The following is a 19,002-nucleotide window of genomic DNA, read 5'->3' as shown; positions in this document are numbered from 1 at the left end:
CTTTTATCACAATATTGCCAATTTTTTAAAAAGTGCTCCCCCACTGGTCAACATATGAAATAACAAGTGTGTGTAAGAAATTGAAATGCGCCCCCTTTGGCCAAAATTAATTAAAAAAATAAAATAAATATGTAAATAGAGATATACTGTAATAACTTGAAGTAAATCATGAAGATTAAAAACCAATTATAAACAAGACAAAACAAAAAAAGGAAATTAATTAAAAGCAGTCTTTTTCTCACAGTGTCGACTTTTTTCTTATAAAATTGGGAACAATTTCTCATATGTTTTCTGTTTCTGTAATATTGCAATATTTTCTTGTAAAATTACTACTTTTTTTAATGTAAAATTAGTACTTTTTAATGCCAAATGGTGACATTTGTAATATAGAATTCTGACTTTTATCACAATATTGCCAATTTTTTAAAAAGTGCTCCCCCTCTGGCCAAGATATGAAATAACAAGTGTGTGTAAGAAATTGAAATGCGCCCCCTTAGGCCAAAATTAATATTAAAAAAATTTAATAATATGTATATAAAGACAAACTGTAATAATTTGAAGTAAAAAATTAAGATAAAAAAACAATTACAAAAAAAAAGTAAATAAATGAATAGCAGTCTTTTTCTCAGTGTCGACTTTTTTCTTATAAAATTGGGAACAATTTCTCATATTCTTTCTGTTTCTGCAATATTGCAATATTTTCTCATAAAATTTTTACTTTTTTTAAATGTAAAATTATTACTTTTTAATGCCAAATGGTGACATTTGTCATATGAAATTCAGACTTTTATTGCAATATTGCCAATTTTTTAAAAAAAGTGCTCCCCCTGTGGCCAACATATGAAATAACAAGTGTGTGTAAGAAATGGAAATGCGACTCCTTTGGCTAAAATTAATTTAAAAAAAAATAATAATAATATTTATACAGAGACTTACTGTAATAATTTGAAGTAAATAATGAAAATTAAAAACCAATTACAAACAAAACAAACAAAAAAAGTAAATTAATTAAAAGCAGTCTTTTTCTCACAGTGTCGACTTTTTTCTTATAAAATTGGGAACAATTTCTCATATTTTTTCTGTTTCTGTAATATTGCAATATTTTCTCATAAAATTACTACTTTTTTTATGTGAAATTATTACTTTTTAATGCCAAATGGTGACATTTGTCAAATAAAATTCTAAATATTATCACAATATTGCCATTTTTTTTTTAAAGTGCTCCCCCTCTGGCCAACATATTTAATAACAAGTGTGTGTAAGAAATTGAAATGCGCCCCCTTTGGCCAAAATTAATTAAAAAAATAAAATAAATATGTAAATAGAGACATACTGTAATAATTTGAAGTAAAAATTTAAGATAAAAAAACAATTAAAAAGTAAAGTAAATGATTTAAAAGCAGTCTTTTTCTCAGTGTCAACTTTTTTCTTATAAAATTGGAAACAATTTCTCATATTTTTTCTGTTTCTGTAATATTGCAATATTTTCTCATAAAATTTTAACTTTTTTTAAATGTAAAATTATTACTTTTTAATGCCAAATGGTGACATTTGTCATATGAAATTCAGACTTTTATTGCAATATTGCCAATTTTTTAAAAAAGTGCTCCCCCTCTGGCCAACATATGAAATAACAAGTGTGTGTAAGAAATTGAAATGCGACTCCTTTGGCCAAAATTAATTTAAAAAAAATAAAAAATAATATGTATACAGAGACTTACTGTAATAATTTGAAGTAAATAATGAAGATTAAAAACCAATTACAAACAACAAAACAAAAAAAGTAAATTAATTAAAAGCAGTCTTTTTCTCACAGTGTCGACTTTTTTCTTATAAAATTGGGAACAATTTCTCATATTTTTTCTGTTTCTATTGCAATATTTTCTCATAAAATTACTACTTTTTTATGTAAAATTATTACTTTTTAATACCAAATGGTGACATTTGTCATATAAAATTCTGACTTTTATCACAATATTGCCAATTTTTTTTTTATAGTGCTCCCCCTCTGGCCAACATATGTAATAAGTGTGTGTAAGAAATTTAAATGCGCCCCCTTTGGCCAAAATTAATTAAAAAAATAAAATAAATATGTAAATAGAGATATACTGTAATAACTCGAAGTAAATAATGAAGATTAAAAACCAATTACAAACAAAACAATTAAAAAGGAAATGAATTAAAAGCAGTCTTTTTCTCATTGTCGACTTATTTCTTATAAAATTTGGAACAATTTCTCATTTTTTCTGTTTCTGTAATATTGCAATATTTTCTCATACAATTATTACTTTTTTTTTAATGTAAAAATGATAACTTCTTAATGCCAAATGGTGACATTTGTCATATAAAATTCTGACTTTTATCACAATATTGCCATTTTTTTAAAAAAAGTGCTCCCCCTCTGGCCAACATATTAAATAACAAGTGTGTGTAAGAAATTGAAATGCGCCCCCTTTGGCCAAAATTAATATTAAAAAAATTTAATAATATGTATATAAAGACAAACTGTAATAATTTGAAGTAAAAATTAAGATTACAAACCAATTACAAACAAAAAAACAAAACAAAACAATTGTACTAAAAGGGTCTGTGTTCATTCTATTTCGAATTCTCAAATGCAAATCAAAAAACTAATTTTGGGCCATTTTTTCTATTTTAATTTCTGAAACAAAAGTTGGACAAGTATTTAATGAGACTTTTTAAAAGGGACAATAGGACTCCTGCTGAACAAAGATGTTAGCGTAATGCTAAAAACGTGCTAAACGCAGAGAACAAGCTCAAATACTGCTCCCGGTTCAATTTGTGTTTTTTGCATTTTGCATAAACATGAATTGGATTTTCGTGTTTATCTGGAAAAATAAAAATCCATAAAAGGAAAACAACACAATATCCAATTTTATGGCAATATCTTAATGAAAATCAACCCTTTTTTGTTTGTTTTCAAATCTGCCTTATATAATAAAAATTGAAAAACTTTGTTTTTTGGTTTTGCATTTCACAATTGGAAATAGAATGAACGGAAGGTACACGGACCTAAAAACTTACCTTTTTTATATTTGCATAGTATGTATATATTGTTATTGTTGTAATGTTGCATTTTTCGGAGGTCTCAAGAAGGTAGGAAACACAAGAATGTGTGTATGGGAAGTTTCCGGCCAGTCGTGAGTTAAATGTGCAGCAGACTTGATATCACTTCATCCACAATCGCCACATGCTTTTTGTTGCTCTTATTCCGCAGAGGAAGAGACTATTTTGGCTCCTGCTAACTCTTATGATGGAGTCTATCGCAGCACATTTCTCATTTGTGGTCTTTTATTTAAGAGAATTGGAAAGAAGAAATGAGGATGCCAGGCCTCAATCCAGCGCCAGGTTTCATCTCTTTCTGGACGCTCGTCTCTTGCCCATCCAGGCAGATTTTATTTTTCCTTCAACTTTTTTGTGCTGACATTCTGTTTAGTTTGGCAAAATACGAGCGAAGAGGCGAGCGCAGTTAGAAAGCAGTCCAGTTTATAAAGTCAGTAAATATGTCCCTGGACGCATGAGGACTTTGAATATGAACAATGTATCATCCTGTGACTACTTGGTATCGTCGGATCGATACCTAAATGTGTGGTATCATCCACAACTAATGTAAAGTATCAAAGAATAATAGAATAGAATAGAATAGAAAGTACTTTATTGATCTCTGGGGGAAATTCAGCACCACAGTTCGCTCACAATAGACAATAAACACTTAGGTATTTTTTTACATGTGAATAACATAAATACAGTCTATTATACAGCATTATTCACATGTGAATAATATAAATACAGTCTATTATACAGCGTTATTCACATGTGAATAATATAAGTACAGTCTATTATACAGCATTATTCAAATGTGAGTAATATAAATACAGTCTATTATACAGCATTATTCACATGTGAATAATATAAATACAGTCTATTATACAGCATTATTCACATGTGAGTAATATAAATACAGTCTATTATACAGCATTATTCACATGTGAATAATATAAATACAGTCTATTATACAGCGTTATTCACATGTGAATAATATAAGTACAGTCTATTATACAGCATTATTCAAATGTGAGTAATATAAATACAGTCTATTATACAGCATTATTCACATGTGAATAATATAAATACAGTCTATTATACAGCATTATTCAGATGTGAGTAATATAAATACAGTCTATTATACAGCATTATTCACATGTGAATAATATAAATACAGTCTATTATACAGCATTATTCACATGTGAATAACATAAATACAGTCTATTATACAGCATTATTCACATGTGAATAATATAAATACAGTCTATTATACAGCATTATTCACATGTGAGTAATATAAATACAGTCTATTATACAGCATTATTCACATGTGAATAACATAAATACAGTCTATTATACAGCATTATTCACATGTGAATAATATAAATACAGTCTATTATACAGCATTATTGTCATGTGAATAACATAAATACAGTCTATTATACAGCATTATTAACATGTGAATAATATAGTTACAGTCTATTATACAGCATTATTCACATGTGAATAATATAAATACAGTCTATTATACAGCATTATTCACATGTGAATAATATAAATACAGTCTATTATACAGCATTATTCACATGTGAGTAATATAAATACAGTCTATTATACAGCATTATTCACATGTGAATAATATAGTTACAGTCTATTATACAGCATTATTCACATGTGAGTAATATAAATACAGTCTATTATACAGCATTATTCACATGTGAATAACATAAATACAGTCTATTATACAGCATTATTCACATGTGAATAATATAAATACAGTCTATTATACAGCATTATTCACATGTGAGTAATATAAATACAGTCTATTATACAGCATTATTCACATGTGAATAATATAAATACAGTCTATTATACAGCATTATTCACATGTGAATAACATAAATACAGTCTATTATACAGCATTATTCACATGTGAATAATATAAATACAGTCTATTATACAGCATTATTCACATGTGAATAATATAAATACAGTCTATTATACAGCATTATTCACATGTGAGTAATATAAATACAGTCTATTATACAGCATTATTCACATGTGAATAACATAAATACAGTCTATTATACAGCATTATTAACATGTGAATAATATAGTTACAGTCTATTATACAGCATTATTCACATGTGAGTAATATAAATACAGTCTATTATACAGAATTATTCACATGTGAATAATATAAATACAGTCTATTATACAGCATTATTCACATGTGAATAATGCTGTATAATAGACTATATTATACACATGTGAATAATGCTGTATAATAGACTGTATTTATGTTATTCACATGTGAATAACATAAATACAGTCTATTATACAGCATTATTCACATGTGAATAATATAAATACAGTGTATTATACAGTATTATTCACATGTGAATAATGCTGTATAATAGTCTGTATTTATCTTATTCACATGTGAATAATGCTGTATAATAGACTGTATTTATATTATTCACATGTGAATAATGCTGTATAATAGTCTGTATTTATGTTATTCACATGTGAATAATGCTGTATTATAGACTGTATTTATATTATTCACATGTGAATAATGCTGTATTATAGACTGTATTTATATTATTCACATGTGAATAATGCTGTATAATAGTCTGTATTTATGTTATTCACATGTGAATAATGCTGTATAATAGACTGTATTTATATTATTTACATGTGAATAATGTTGTATAATAGACTGTATTTATGTTATTCACGTGTGAATAATGCTGTATAATAGACTGTATTTATATTATTTACATGTGAATAATGTTGTATAATAGACTGTATTTATGTTATTCACATGTGAATAATGCTGTATAATAGACTGTATTTATATTATTCACATGTGAATAATGTTGTATAATAGACTGTATGAGTTCACTTTGCTCAGATGTCCTTCGTGGCAGGGAGTTGATATGATGTGTGGACATCTCTGCTGGGCTTTTGGCTCTGTGACATGATGGTGTTTGAATCCAGGTGGAAACAGACAATGTTGGTTCTCAGCTGAGCGGTCTTGTTGTCACTGAGACTGAACAACTTCTGCTGCTTGCAGTTCAGTTCACATTGTTGCAAGTAAAAATGTCCACTGTTTACTTTCTTCTGCCAAAGGTCAGTCCAGTCATGTGTTTGTCACGGTCGTGTCACAACATTCCGATGACATTCCCTTTCGACCCCGGGGCCTTAGAAAGCCTCTTAAAGTTCCTAAACCCATCGCTGGTCTTACGAGTTGCAGCTCTCAGCTTGAAGCTCAATAGCTGCTTCATGTCTGACACAATTCCTCCTCACTTGTCTTTTTAGGGACTTTTTGTACAAAAGCTCCAAAAGCTGTATGTACCTTTCAGCATGAATGGTGCCTTCACAGATGTGTAACTTACCCATGTCTTGGCCACTAATACACCCCCATACCATCACACATGCTGCCTTCTACACTTTCACCCTACAACAATCCGGATGGTTCTTTTCCTCTTTGGTCCACAGTTTCCAAAAAACAAATTTAAAATGTGGACTCGTCAGACCACAGAACACTTTTCCACTTTGCATCAGTCCATCTTAGATGAGCTCGGGCCCAGCGAAGCCGGCAGCGTTTCTGGGTGTTGTTGATAAATGGCTTTGGCTTTGCATATGTTATTATGAATGTTACTACATGACATATATACTTACATCATGTATATATTACATGTTATTATGAATGTTACTAGATACTACATATATACTTACATCATGTATATATTACATGTTATTATGAATGTTACTACATGACATATATACTTACATCATGTATATATATTACATGTTATTATGAATGTTACTAGATACTACATATATACTTACATCATGTATATATTACATGTTATTATGAATGTTACTACATGACATATATACTTACATCATGTATATATTACATGTTATTATGAATGTTACTACATGACATATATACTTACATCATGTATATATTACATGTTATTATGAATGTTACTACATGACATATATACTTACATCATGTATATATTACATGTTATTATGAATGTTACTACATGACGTATATACTTACATCATGTATATATTACATGTTATTATGAATGTTACTACATGACGTATATACTTACATCATGTATGTATTACATGTTATTATGAATGTTACTAGATACTACATATATACTTACATCATGTATATATTACATGTTATTATGAATGTTACTACATGACATATATACTTACATCATGTATATATTACATGTTATTATGAATGTTACTGGATACTACATATATACTTACATCATGTATTTATTACATGTTATTATGAATGTTACTGGATACTACATATATACTTACATCATGTATATATTACATGTTATTATGAATGTTACTACATGCCATATATACTTACATCATGTATATAAAACGCTGATGGAGCATTTTATAGTTGTAATAGTGTGACTCTCATTACCTCAACTGTTAGCTGACTTCTGCTAGTGTTTATTTACTAGTTAGAATGCACACCAAAAGAACAACACGTGTGTTCCTGTCTTACATAACAAGGACTGTGAATAGTAGACAATTTAAAAGTAGTGCGATCCTCTCTAACACACACACTTGTATCGTCTGCTGACACAGCCATGTTGTTTTCCCAGGTGTGTGTCACATTCCTCAAGGGATGTTGCGGTTCGGGGGTGGGGGGGTGGGGGGGGCTATGACATGGCTTTCGCACTGGCAAGCCAAAACAAACACACACACACACACACACTTATGCAGAGTTGTGCGAGAGGTCTCAGGACACGTCGGAGCCATTTTTCCTTTTTTTAGGATGGGTCACGACTTCGTCCTCCTAAAGCGTGAAAGATGATGGAGGGCTGGTTGCCGGGCAACCACGTGAGGCGAAGACATTTGTGATAAACATTCAGTGCGCAGCCAACCTCCATCTTTTGCCGTCTCTCTCTCTCTCTCGCCCCTTCTCGGCGTCCTCTCTCCCTCCCTCGCCTCCTTCCCGCCGTCCTCTCTAGTCTCCTTCCTGGCGTCCTCCCTCGCTTCCTTCCCGCCGTCTCCTTCTGGACTTCCGACTTGTTTTTTCCCCGCCGTGGTTGCCGTATGAGGCAGCCGGCAGCCTCCACAATGATGCTGGGGAAGGACTACATGCTGGCTATTGTCATTGTCAATTACGAGGGTACGTGTGTGTGTGTGACTTGTGACTTAGAACCGTGCATGTGTGTTTACCTTTTGAGTTTATGTTGTCATTCATGTCCCTTCCCCCTGAGAGCTGCATGCTGACTGCAGCGTGACTCAATACACGTATTTACATCAATTATCACGTGAGGATGGGCCACATGCTGAAGGTGATGCTGCAAACTCGGTGTGAATGTGTCTTCATCCACATCCACCTGTCTGCTACACACACACACACACACACACACACACACACACACACACACACACACACACACACACACACACACACACTTGTAGTGGATCCACGCACTGACCTAGTTTTGTACCAGACCCAGGAGGACTCGCTCACTTTTTCACTTCTCCAATGTAGAGCAGTACCAGTACCAAAATATATTTCCATACTTTTCGGTACTTTTCTAAATAAATATAAACAATATTGTTTACTATCACAAAATCTTTTTAAAAATTTTTCAGTACCAAAATATATTTCCATACTTCTCTGTACTTTTCTAAATAAATATAAACAATATTGTTTACTATCACAAAATCATTTTTTACATTTTTTCAGTACCAAAATATATTTTTATACTTTTCAGTACTTTTCTAAATAAATATAAACAATATTGTTTACTATCACAAAATCTTTTTTAAAAATTTTCAGAACCAAAATATATTTTCATACTTTTCGGTACTTTTCTAAATAAATATAAACAATATTGTTTACTATCACAAAATCTTTTTAAAAATGTTTTCAGTACCAAAATATATTTCCATACTTTTCAGTACTTTTCTAAATAAATAATAACAATATTGTTTACTATCACAAAATCTTTTTTTTTACATTTTTTTCAGTACCAAAATATATTTCCATACTTTTTGGTACTTTTCTAAATAAATATAAACAATATTGTTTACTATCACAAAATCTTTTAAAAAAAATGTCAGTACCAAAATATATTTTCATACTTTTTGGTACTTTTCTAAATAAATATAAACAATATTGTTTACTATCACAAAATCTTTTTTAAATTTTTTCAATACCAAAATATATTTCCATACTTTTTGGTACTTTTCTAAATAAATATAAACAATATTGTTTAATATCACAAAATCTTTTTAAAAAAATTTTCAGTACCATACTTTTCGGTACTTTTTTAAATAAATATAAACAATATTGTTTACTATCACAAAATCTTTTTTTTTTTTTTTTTCAGTACCAAAATATATTTCCATACTTTTCAGTACTTTTCAAAATAAATATAAACAATATTGTTTACTATCACAAAATCTTTAATTTTTATTTTTTCAGTACCAAAATATATTTCCATACTTTTCGGTACTTTTCTAAATAAATATAAACAATATTGTTTACTATCACAAAATCTTTTTAAAAAATTTTCAGTACCAAAATATATTTTCATACTTTTCGGTACTTTTCTAAATAAATATAAACAATATTGTTTACTATCACAAAATCTTTCTTTTTAAAAAAATTTCAGTACCAAAATATATTTCCATACTTTTCAGTACTTTTCAAAATAAATAACAACAATATTGTTTACTATCACAAAATATTTTTTAAATTTTTTCAGTACCAAAATATATTTCCATACTTTTCGGTACTTTTCTAAATAAATATAAACAATATTGTTTACTATCACAAAATCTTTTTTAAAAATTTTCAGTACCAAAATATATTTTCATACTTTTTTAAATAAATATAAACAATATTGTTTACTATCACAAAATCTTTTAAAAAAAAATTCAGTACCAAAATATATTTCCATACTTTTCGGTACTTTTCTAAATAAATATAAACAATATTGTTTACTATCACAAAATCTTTTTAAAATGTTTTCAGTACCAAAATATATTTCCATACTTTTCAGTACTTTTCTAAATAAATATAAACAATATTGTTTACTATCACAAAATCTTTTCAAAAATGTTTCAATACCAAAATATATTTCCATACTTTTTGGTACTTTTCTAAATAAATATAAACAATATTGTTTACTATCACAAAATCTTTAAAAAAAAATGTCAGTACCAAAATATATTTTCATACTTTTCGGTACTTTTCTAAATAAATATAAACAATATTGTTTACTATCACAAAATCTTTTTTTAAAAATGTTTCAGTACCAAAATATATTTTCATACTTTCTGGTACTTTTCTAAATAAATATAAACAATATTGTTTACTATCACAAAATCTTTAAAAAAAAAATTCAGTACCAAAATATATTTCCATACTTTTCGGTACTTTTCTAAATAAATATAAACAATATTGTTTACTATCACAAAATCTTTTTAAAATTTTTCCAGTACCAAAATATATTTTCATACTTTTCGGTACTTTTCTAAATAAATATAAACAAAATTGTTTACTATCACAAAATCTTAAAAAAAAAAAATTCAGTACCAAAATATATTTCCATACTTTTCGGTACTTTTCTAAATAAATATAAACAATATTGTTTACTATCACAAAATCTTTTAAAAATTTTTCCAGTACCAAAATATATTTTCACTCCGGTTGAAAAAAACAAAGGAAAAGTGTTACCGATAAATGGAAGGTCAATTAAGAACAAACAATAAAACACCCTATCAGTGTTTTTGCCTTTTTAAAAAAAACCAAAAAATTATAAAATAGTTTTTATTATTGCTGTCAGCAAAGAAAAATTCATAAATTAGCTGCTCGGTTTTATAAGCCGCAGAGTATAAAGCGTGGGGAAAAAGTGGGGGCTTATAGCCTGGAATTCAGGGTAATATACATGCTGTACACTGACTACTCTAAAGTATATTGAAGTGTACTTTGAGAAGATATGACTGTTCAAATGTGAAGGTGGACTATGAGATTGTGTGTGTGTGTGTGTGTGTGTGTGTGTGTGTGTGTGTGTGTGTGTGTGTGTGTGTGTGTGTGTGTGTGTGTGTGTGTGTGTGTGTGTGTGTGTGTGTGTGTGTGTGTGTGTGTGTGTGTGTGTGTGTGTGCGTGCGTGTATGTGTGTGTGTATGCTTGTCCTTCCTTTTATTGCGCAATATGCAGCCACCTGAGGGTCCTGCTTTCATGGCCTAATAATAATAAATGTGTGCATGGATGAGTTGGCTGCAGATGAAGCCCATCAAACAAGTTTGGGATCAACTCAGGGACGAGTGATGAGACACCTGCAGGCGACCTCTGACCTTACATGTTCCCCTCAAGCAGGGGTCGGCAACCCCAAATGTTGAAAGAGCCACATTGGACCAAAAAATACAAACAACTAATCTGTCTGGAACCGCAAAAACTCAAAAGTCTTATATAATTGTTATAATGAAGGCAACTCATGATGTAAGTGTCTATATTAGCTATATTAGCCTACTATCAAAATAACTTTAAAATTATTATATAAGTGTTATAATGAAGACAACACATGATGCAAGTGTCTATATTAGTTATATTAGCCTACTATCAAAATGTTTTAAAAAGTCTTATATAAGTGTTATAATGAAGACAACACATGATGTAAGTGTCTATATTAGCCTACTATCAAAATGACTTTAAAAGTCTTATAAAAGTGTTATAATGAAGACAACACATGATGTAAGTGTCTATATTAGTTATATTAGCCTACTATCAAAATGACTTTAAAAGTCTTATATAAGTGTTATAATGAAGACAACACATGATGTAAGTGTCTATATTAGCTATATTAGCCTACTATCAAAATGACTTTAAAAGTCTTATATAAGTGTTATAATGAAGACAACACATGATGCAAGTGTCTATATTAGCTATATTAGCCTACTATCAAAATGTTTTAAAAAGTCTTATATAAGTGTTATAATGAAGACAACACATGATGCAAGTGTCTATATTAGTTATATTAGCCTACTATCAAAATGTTTTAAAAAGTCTTATATAAGTGTTATAATGAAGACAACACATGATGTAAGTGTCTATATTAGCTATATTAGCCTACTATCAAAATGACTTTAAAAGTCTTATATAAGTGTTATAATGAAGACAACACATGATGTAAGTGTCTATATTAGCCTACTATCAAAATCTTGACGTTGAAATGTAATATTAATTCTACACATCTCCCCAGTCAGTCAAACAAGTCAGAGCTTTTCTTCCTGTCACTCCCTCCCACCAGTGACCGAGGCAGAAAGAAAGCATGTAGAAGGTTGAGGACAGAGCAGGAGTTCAACTTTTATGATGAAGCAGCTAAAAAAAAAACATGATATCCTTTTTTTATTTTTTTTTTTATTGCAGTCTAGCAAAGTTTAATTTGGCTTTGAGTTTGAGTGCAGTTTTGAAGAAGATGACTCATCTTATATTCAAGGTGGTCTTTTATTTGGGTGCATGAACCTTGGCCACCAGGACATTTCATTCCACCTTCTCAGTCGGGGCTGGCCAAGTGCTTCTCATTGAGGGCCACATTACTCACTGTCAATATATAAATATACATTTATTAACATTCGTCCCATATTACACCTTTTTTTTTACTTACGCCGTAAAAATCTGTCACCAGAATTTGACCGTTTTTTTTTTTTACAGCATATTTCTGTAAATGTTTTTTATGGTAAACACAGATGGTATTTATTTTGCATTTCCAGTAACATGCGGTAGAAACTTGACCACACAATCTAGTTGTTTTCTTACTATTTTATAGATAACTTGCTTTAAAAAGGCTTAACTTCAGAGTAGGTATAAAAAAACAGACCCACTTTGGCGAATAACAGGCCACCAAAAGGGGCCAAGTTTGGGGCGTATTTTTGACCATTTTTCCTTCAAACTGGCCCCAGAACTTAGGGGTGTAAGAACCAGCAGCAACCCGGCAAACTAGACCCCAAAAGGGGCTAAGTGTTGTTATTTCAGGGCCTATTTTTTACACTTTTCCTTAAAACTGGCCACGGGGGCGGGAGGAACAGATGTCCCCGGGGTTCCGGACACTTTGGGGACACAGCAGTCCCAGGATAAGACCCCAGAATGATTTAGGGGTGTAAGAACCAGCAACAACCCTGCAAACTAGACCCCAAAAAAGGGGCTAAGTCAGGGGTGTCCAAAGTGCGGCCCGGGGGCCATTTGCGGCCCGCAGCTAATTGTTTACCGGCCCACCACACGTTCTGCAAAAATGGCAAAATTGATAATATTGCAAATATAAAAAAATAAAACATTTTAAAAAAGTGGAATGAGGTGAAATTTAACAAGAAAAAGTTGCAATGTTTTTTTTCGTTTTTTTTGCCATTGCTAAAAAATTTAAAAAAAAGACTAAAAATCTATGTTATAATGAATTATTACTTTAAAAATATCACTTTAAAATGTTTTTTGTGGAAAAAATATTGCATAAATTGTGTGGTTGCCATAAAAAAAACATCAAAGTTTTATTTGACAAAAGAGCATAATACAAACAAAATAATAGTTCAAATCAAACGTAAAATGGACAGATATATCTGAAGTTGATCTCGTAATTTAAGTGTTAAAAGTAAAAAAAAACTAATAAAAATGTATCACTTTATGAGTGGGGGACCTTTTGGATCCCAAATATATTTAGTGGGGTTTTATTTAACATTTCACTGTGATGACTCAAAAATATGAAATAATTAACATCAATGGTGTCCTGCATTATTGATCTTTTAAGGCTCTAATTACTAAATACTGCATATTTCAGTTTTACTATAAAAAACAAAGTTGTCTTTGACAGAAAAGGCATAAAACCTTTTTTTTTTATTTTTTTAACTTTATATCAACCTGAAGTTGATATAGAGATTTACTGTAAGCGTTAAATAAAAAATAATAATAATTTGACTTATTTTTTACATTTTAATGACAGAGACCCTTTATGGTTCCCGGGAGCCCTAAATGTTAAAAAAAAAAAATCCATATATTTTGTTAAGGTTTGAAAATGAAAAATATCAAAATGGCCCCCGCATGCTTACATTTTTCCATGTACGGCCCTCAGTGGAAAAAGTTTGGACACCCCTGGGCTAAGTGATGTCATTTTGGGGCCTATTTTTACACTCCTTTAAAAGTGGCCACCGGCCAGGGCGCGAGGGACACATGTAGTCCCTGGTCGACGTCAGCAGTCCCAGGATAAGACCCTCAGAGCGACTTAGAAACATTGATAAAGTACTCCCTTAGGCAGGGGTGTCCAAACTTTTTCCACTGAGGGCCGCACACGGAAAAATTAAAGCATGTGGGGGCCATTTTGATATTTTTCATTTTCAAACCATAACAAAATATATGCATTTTTTATTTATTTTACCTTTAGGGGTCCCGGGGACCATAAAGGGTCTCAGTCATTAAAATGTAAAAAAAAAGTCAGATTATTATTATTTTTAAATTATTTAACGCTTACAGCAAATCTCGATATCAACTTCAAGTTGATATAAAGTAATACAAATTAAAAAAAATGTTTTATGGCTTTTCTGTTTTTTTTTTAGTAAAACTGAAATATGCAGTATTTAGTCATTAGAGCCCTAAAAGATCAATAATGCAGGACACCATTGATTTTAATTCTTACATGTAATACTGTAATGTTTTTTTTTTGTGGAAATGACATGCTTGAATGAAATCACGCAACTTTTCTCTGACTAAAATTGAACGTTCACCTACCGAAAATCAGGAGCATTGTGGCCACTGTTTGGGGACATGGGTCTGTCCTGGCCTGAGTGTAGTCTTCCCTGCCACGGTGACTATCTTTTTTTTTGTTTTTTTGTGGAAATGACATGCTTGAATGAAATCACGCAACTTTTCTCTGACTAAAATTGAACATTCACCTACCGAAAATCAGGAACACTGTGGCCAATGGGCGCAAACTTAGCCACAGGACAGACATTGGTCTGTCCTGGCCTGAGTGTAGTCTTCCCTGCCACGGTGACTATCTTTTTTTGTGTGTGTGTGTGGAAATGACATGCTTGAATGAATTCACGCAACTTTTCTCTGACTAGAATTGAACGTTCACCTACCGAAAATCAGGAGCATTGTGGCCAATGGGCGCAAACTTAGCCAACGTCTGTCCTGTCCTGAGTGTAGTCTTCCCTGCCACGGTGACTATCTTTTTTTTTTTTTGTGGAAATGACATGCTTTTCTCTGACTAGAATTGAACGTTCGCCTACCAAAAATCAGGAGCATTGTGGCCAATGGGCGCAAACTTAGCCACAGGACAGACGTTGGTCTGTCCTGGCCTGAATGTAGTCTTCCCTGCCACGGTGACTATCTTTTTTTTTGTTTGTTTGTGGAAATGACATGCTTGAATGAAATCACGCAACTTTTCTCTGACTAAAATTGAACGTCCACCTACCGAAAATCAGGAGCATTGTAGCCAATGGACGCAAACTTAGCCAGAGGACAGACGTTGGTCTGTCCTGGCCTGAGTGTAGTCTTCCCTGCCACAGTGACTATCTTTTTTTTGTTGTTGTGGAAATGACATGCTTGAATGAATTCACGCAACTTTTCTCTGACTAGAATTGAACGTTCGCCTACCGAAAAACAGGAGCATTGTGGCCGACGGGCGCAAACTTAGCCACTGCTGGGGGACATGGGTCTGTCCTGGCCTGAGTGTAGTCTTCCCTGCCACGGTGACTATCTTTTTTTTTTTGTGTGGAAATGACATGCTTGAATGAAATCACGCAACTTTTCTGTGGCTAAAATTGAACGTTCACCTACCGAAAATCAGGAGCATTGTGGCCGACGGGCGCAAACTTAGCCACTGTTGGGGGACATTGGTCTATCCTGGCCTGAGTGTAGTCTTCCCTGCCACGGTGACTATCTTTTTTTTTGTTTTTTTGTGGAAATGACATGCTTGAATGAAATCACGCAACTTTTCTCTGGCTAAAATTGAACGTTCGCCTACCGAAAATCAGGAGCACTGTGGCCAATGGGCGCAAACGTCTGTCCTGGCCTGAGTGTAGTCTTCCCTGCCACGGTGACTATCTTTTTTTTTTTTTTTGTGGAAATGATGTGCTTGAATGAAATCACGCAACTTTTCTCTGGCTAAAATTGAACGTTCACCTACCGATAATCAGGAGCATTTTGGCCAATGGGCGCAAACTTAGCCACTGTTGGGGGACATGGGTCTGTCCTGGCCTGAGTGTAGTCTTCCCTGCCACGGTGACTAGCTTTTTATTTTTTTCTGTGGAAATGACATGCTTGAATGAAATCACGCAACATTTCTCTGACTAGAATTGAACGTTCACCTACCGAAAATCAGGAGCATTGTGGCCACTGTTTGGGGACATGGGTCTGTCCTGGCCTGAGTGTAGTCTTCCCTGCCACGGTGACTATCTTTTTTTTGTTTTTTTGTGGAAATGACATGCTTGAATGAATTCACGCAACTTTTCTCTGGCTAAAATTGAACGTTCGCCTACCGAAAATCAGGATCATTGTGGCCAATGGGCGCAAACTTAGCCAACGTCTGTCCTGTCCTGAGTGTAGTCTTCCCTGCCACGGTGACTATCTTTTTTTTGTGTGGGGAAATGACATGCTTGAATGAAATCACGCAACTTTTCCCTGACTAAAATTGATTGTTCACCTACCGAAAATCAGGAGCATTGTGGCCACTGTTTGGGGACATGGGTCTGTCCTGGCCTGAGTGTAGTCTTCCCTGCCACGGTGACTATCTTTTTTTTCTTTCTTGTGGAAATGACATGCTTGAATGAAATCACACAACTTTTCTCTGGCTAAAATTGAACGTTCACCTACCGAAAATCAGGAGCATTGTGGCCAATGGGCGTAAACTTAGCCACAGGTGTCCTGAGTGTAGTCTTCCCTGCCACGGTGACTATCTTTTTTTTTTGTGTGGAAATGACATGCTTGAATGAAATCACGCAACTTTTCTCTGGCTAAAATTGAACGTTCACCTACCGAAAATCAGGAGCATTTTGGCCAATGGGCGCAAACTTAGCCACTGTTGGGGGACATGGGTCTGTCCTGGCCTGAGTGTAGTCTTCCCTGCCACGGTGACTAGCTTTTTATTTTTTTCTGTGGAAATGACATGCTTGAATGAAATCACGCAACATTTCTCTGACTAGAATTGAACGTTCGCCTACCGAAAATCAGGAGCATTGTGGCCACTGTTTGGGGACATGGGTCTGTCCTGGCCTGAGTGTAGGTTTCCCTGCCACGGTGACTATCTTTTTTTTGTTTTTTTGTGGAAATGACATGCTTGAATGAAATCACGCAACTTTTCTCTGACTAGAATTGAACGTTCACCTACCGAAAATCAGGAGCATTGTGGCCGACGGGCGCAAACTTAGCCACTGTTGGGGACATGGGTCTGTCCTGGCCTGAGTGTAGTCTTCCCTGCCACGGTGACTATCTTTTCTTTTTTTTTTGTGGAAATGACATGCTTGAATGAAATCACGCAACTTTTCTCTGACTAAAATTGAACGTTCACCTACCGAAAATCAGGAGCACTGTGGCCAATGGGCGCAAACTTAGCCAGAGGACAGACGTTGGTCTGTCCTGGCCTGAGTGTAGTCTTCCCTGCCACGGTGACTATCTTTTTTTTTTTTTTTTTGTGGAAATGACATGCTTAAATGAATTCACGCAACTTTTCTCTGGCTAAAATTGAACGTTCGCCTACCGAAAATCAGGAGCATTGTGGCCGACGGGCGCAAACTTAGCCACTGTTGGGGGACATTGGTCTGTCCTGTCCTGAGTGTAGTCTTCCCTGCCACGGTGACCTGGAGCCACTCTGGTCACCACACACGTTGCGTAATGAAGTCATTTCCGGGCGTAGGAATGTCAGGAGTGTCAATAACGTTGCAGCTGTGACTGTAAATGTTTGCTCCTTTCAGGGGGAGAAGACGTTTAGTAGAGAAGTGAGAGCAGTAACGTTGATTTAATGTTTGCATTTCATCACCACGTCTCCGTCATCCATGTTGCCTTTCCTCCAAATGTGTCGCCGGCCAATACATCACACCAGCGTCTGCGGGTGTTGTTGACATGCCGTCTTTCTGCTATCAGCCGGGTGAAATGTGGCAGTAAATCCGCCGTCTGCAGTCAATCAACACAAAGCTTGTTGGCCATCGAAAAAGCAAAAAAAAAGAAAGAGGAGGAGGAGAAAAGCAGATGTTGGATGATGTCATTTCCCTTCCGCTGGTGTTGGCTCCTGTCCTGGTGCACATGGAAAGAAACTCAGCTCGTTTTGCCTTCCTTTGCAGCAGTAATCTTCTGTGGAACCTGCTTATGTTTCCTGTCTGCCATTAAATAGCAGCACGTACAGTATGGAAGTCTTGCTGTAGACCGCCAGTGTTAGTAGTCACTAACTAAACTCACTCTAACATTTGACAAGAAACTGTACAGTACATGTTCAAATGGGCTTTATTATTATGTTGTATTCATTTCAAAAAAGTATACTTGTCTTTATTTGATTTTTTTAAAATAGGGACAGCACATATTAATGAGCAGACACATACTGTATGTACAGTGTGGGCGCTAGGAATTTTCTAATTTCATCAAGGCATAAAAATGTGAATAATTCTGTATAATAGACTGTATTTATGTTATTCACATGTGAATAATGCTGTATAATAGACTGTATTTATATTATTCACATGTGAATAATGCTGTATAATAGACTGTATTTATATTATTCACATGTGAATAATGCTGTATAATAGACTGCATTTATATTATTCACATGTGAATAATGCTGTATAATAGACTGTATTTATATTATTCACATGTGAATAATGCTGTATAATAGACCGTATTTATGTTATTCATATGTGAATAATGCTGTATAATAGACTGTA

The 19,002-nt window shown here is 33.2% G+C and overlaps 1 protein-coding gene across 4 annotated transcripts in view; it reads left to right on the top strand.

The window, feature by feature from the left end:
- LOC133633677 (amyloid beta precursor protein binding family B member 2-like) overlaps window positions 1-19,002 on the top strand; it is a 139,509-nt gene that overhangs the window by 64,653 nt on the left and 55,854 nt on the right. The window lies entirely within an intron of this gene.

The sequence above is a fragment of the Entelurus aequoreus genome, linkage group LG18, assembly GCF_033978785.1.
Source record: "Entelurus aequoreus isolate RoL-2023_Sb linkage group LG18, RoL_Eaeq_v1.1, whole genome shotgun sequence".
Lineage (NCBI taxonomy): Eukaryota > Metazoa > Chordata > Actinopteri > Syngnathiformes > Syngnathidae > Entelurus > Entelurus aequoreus.
This window is presented reverse-complemented; position numbering and strand designations above follow the sequence as displayed.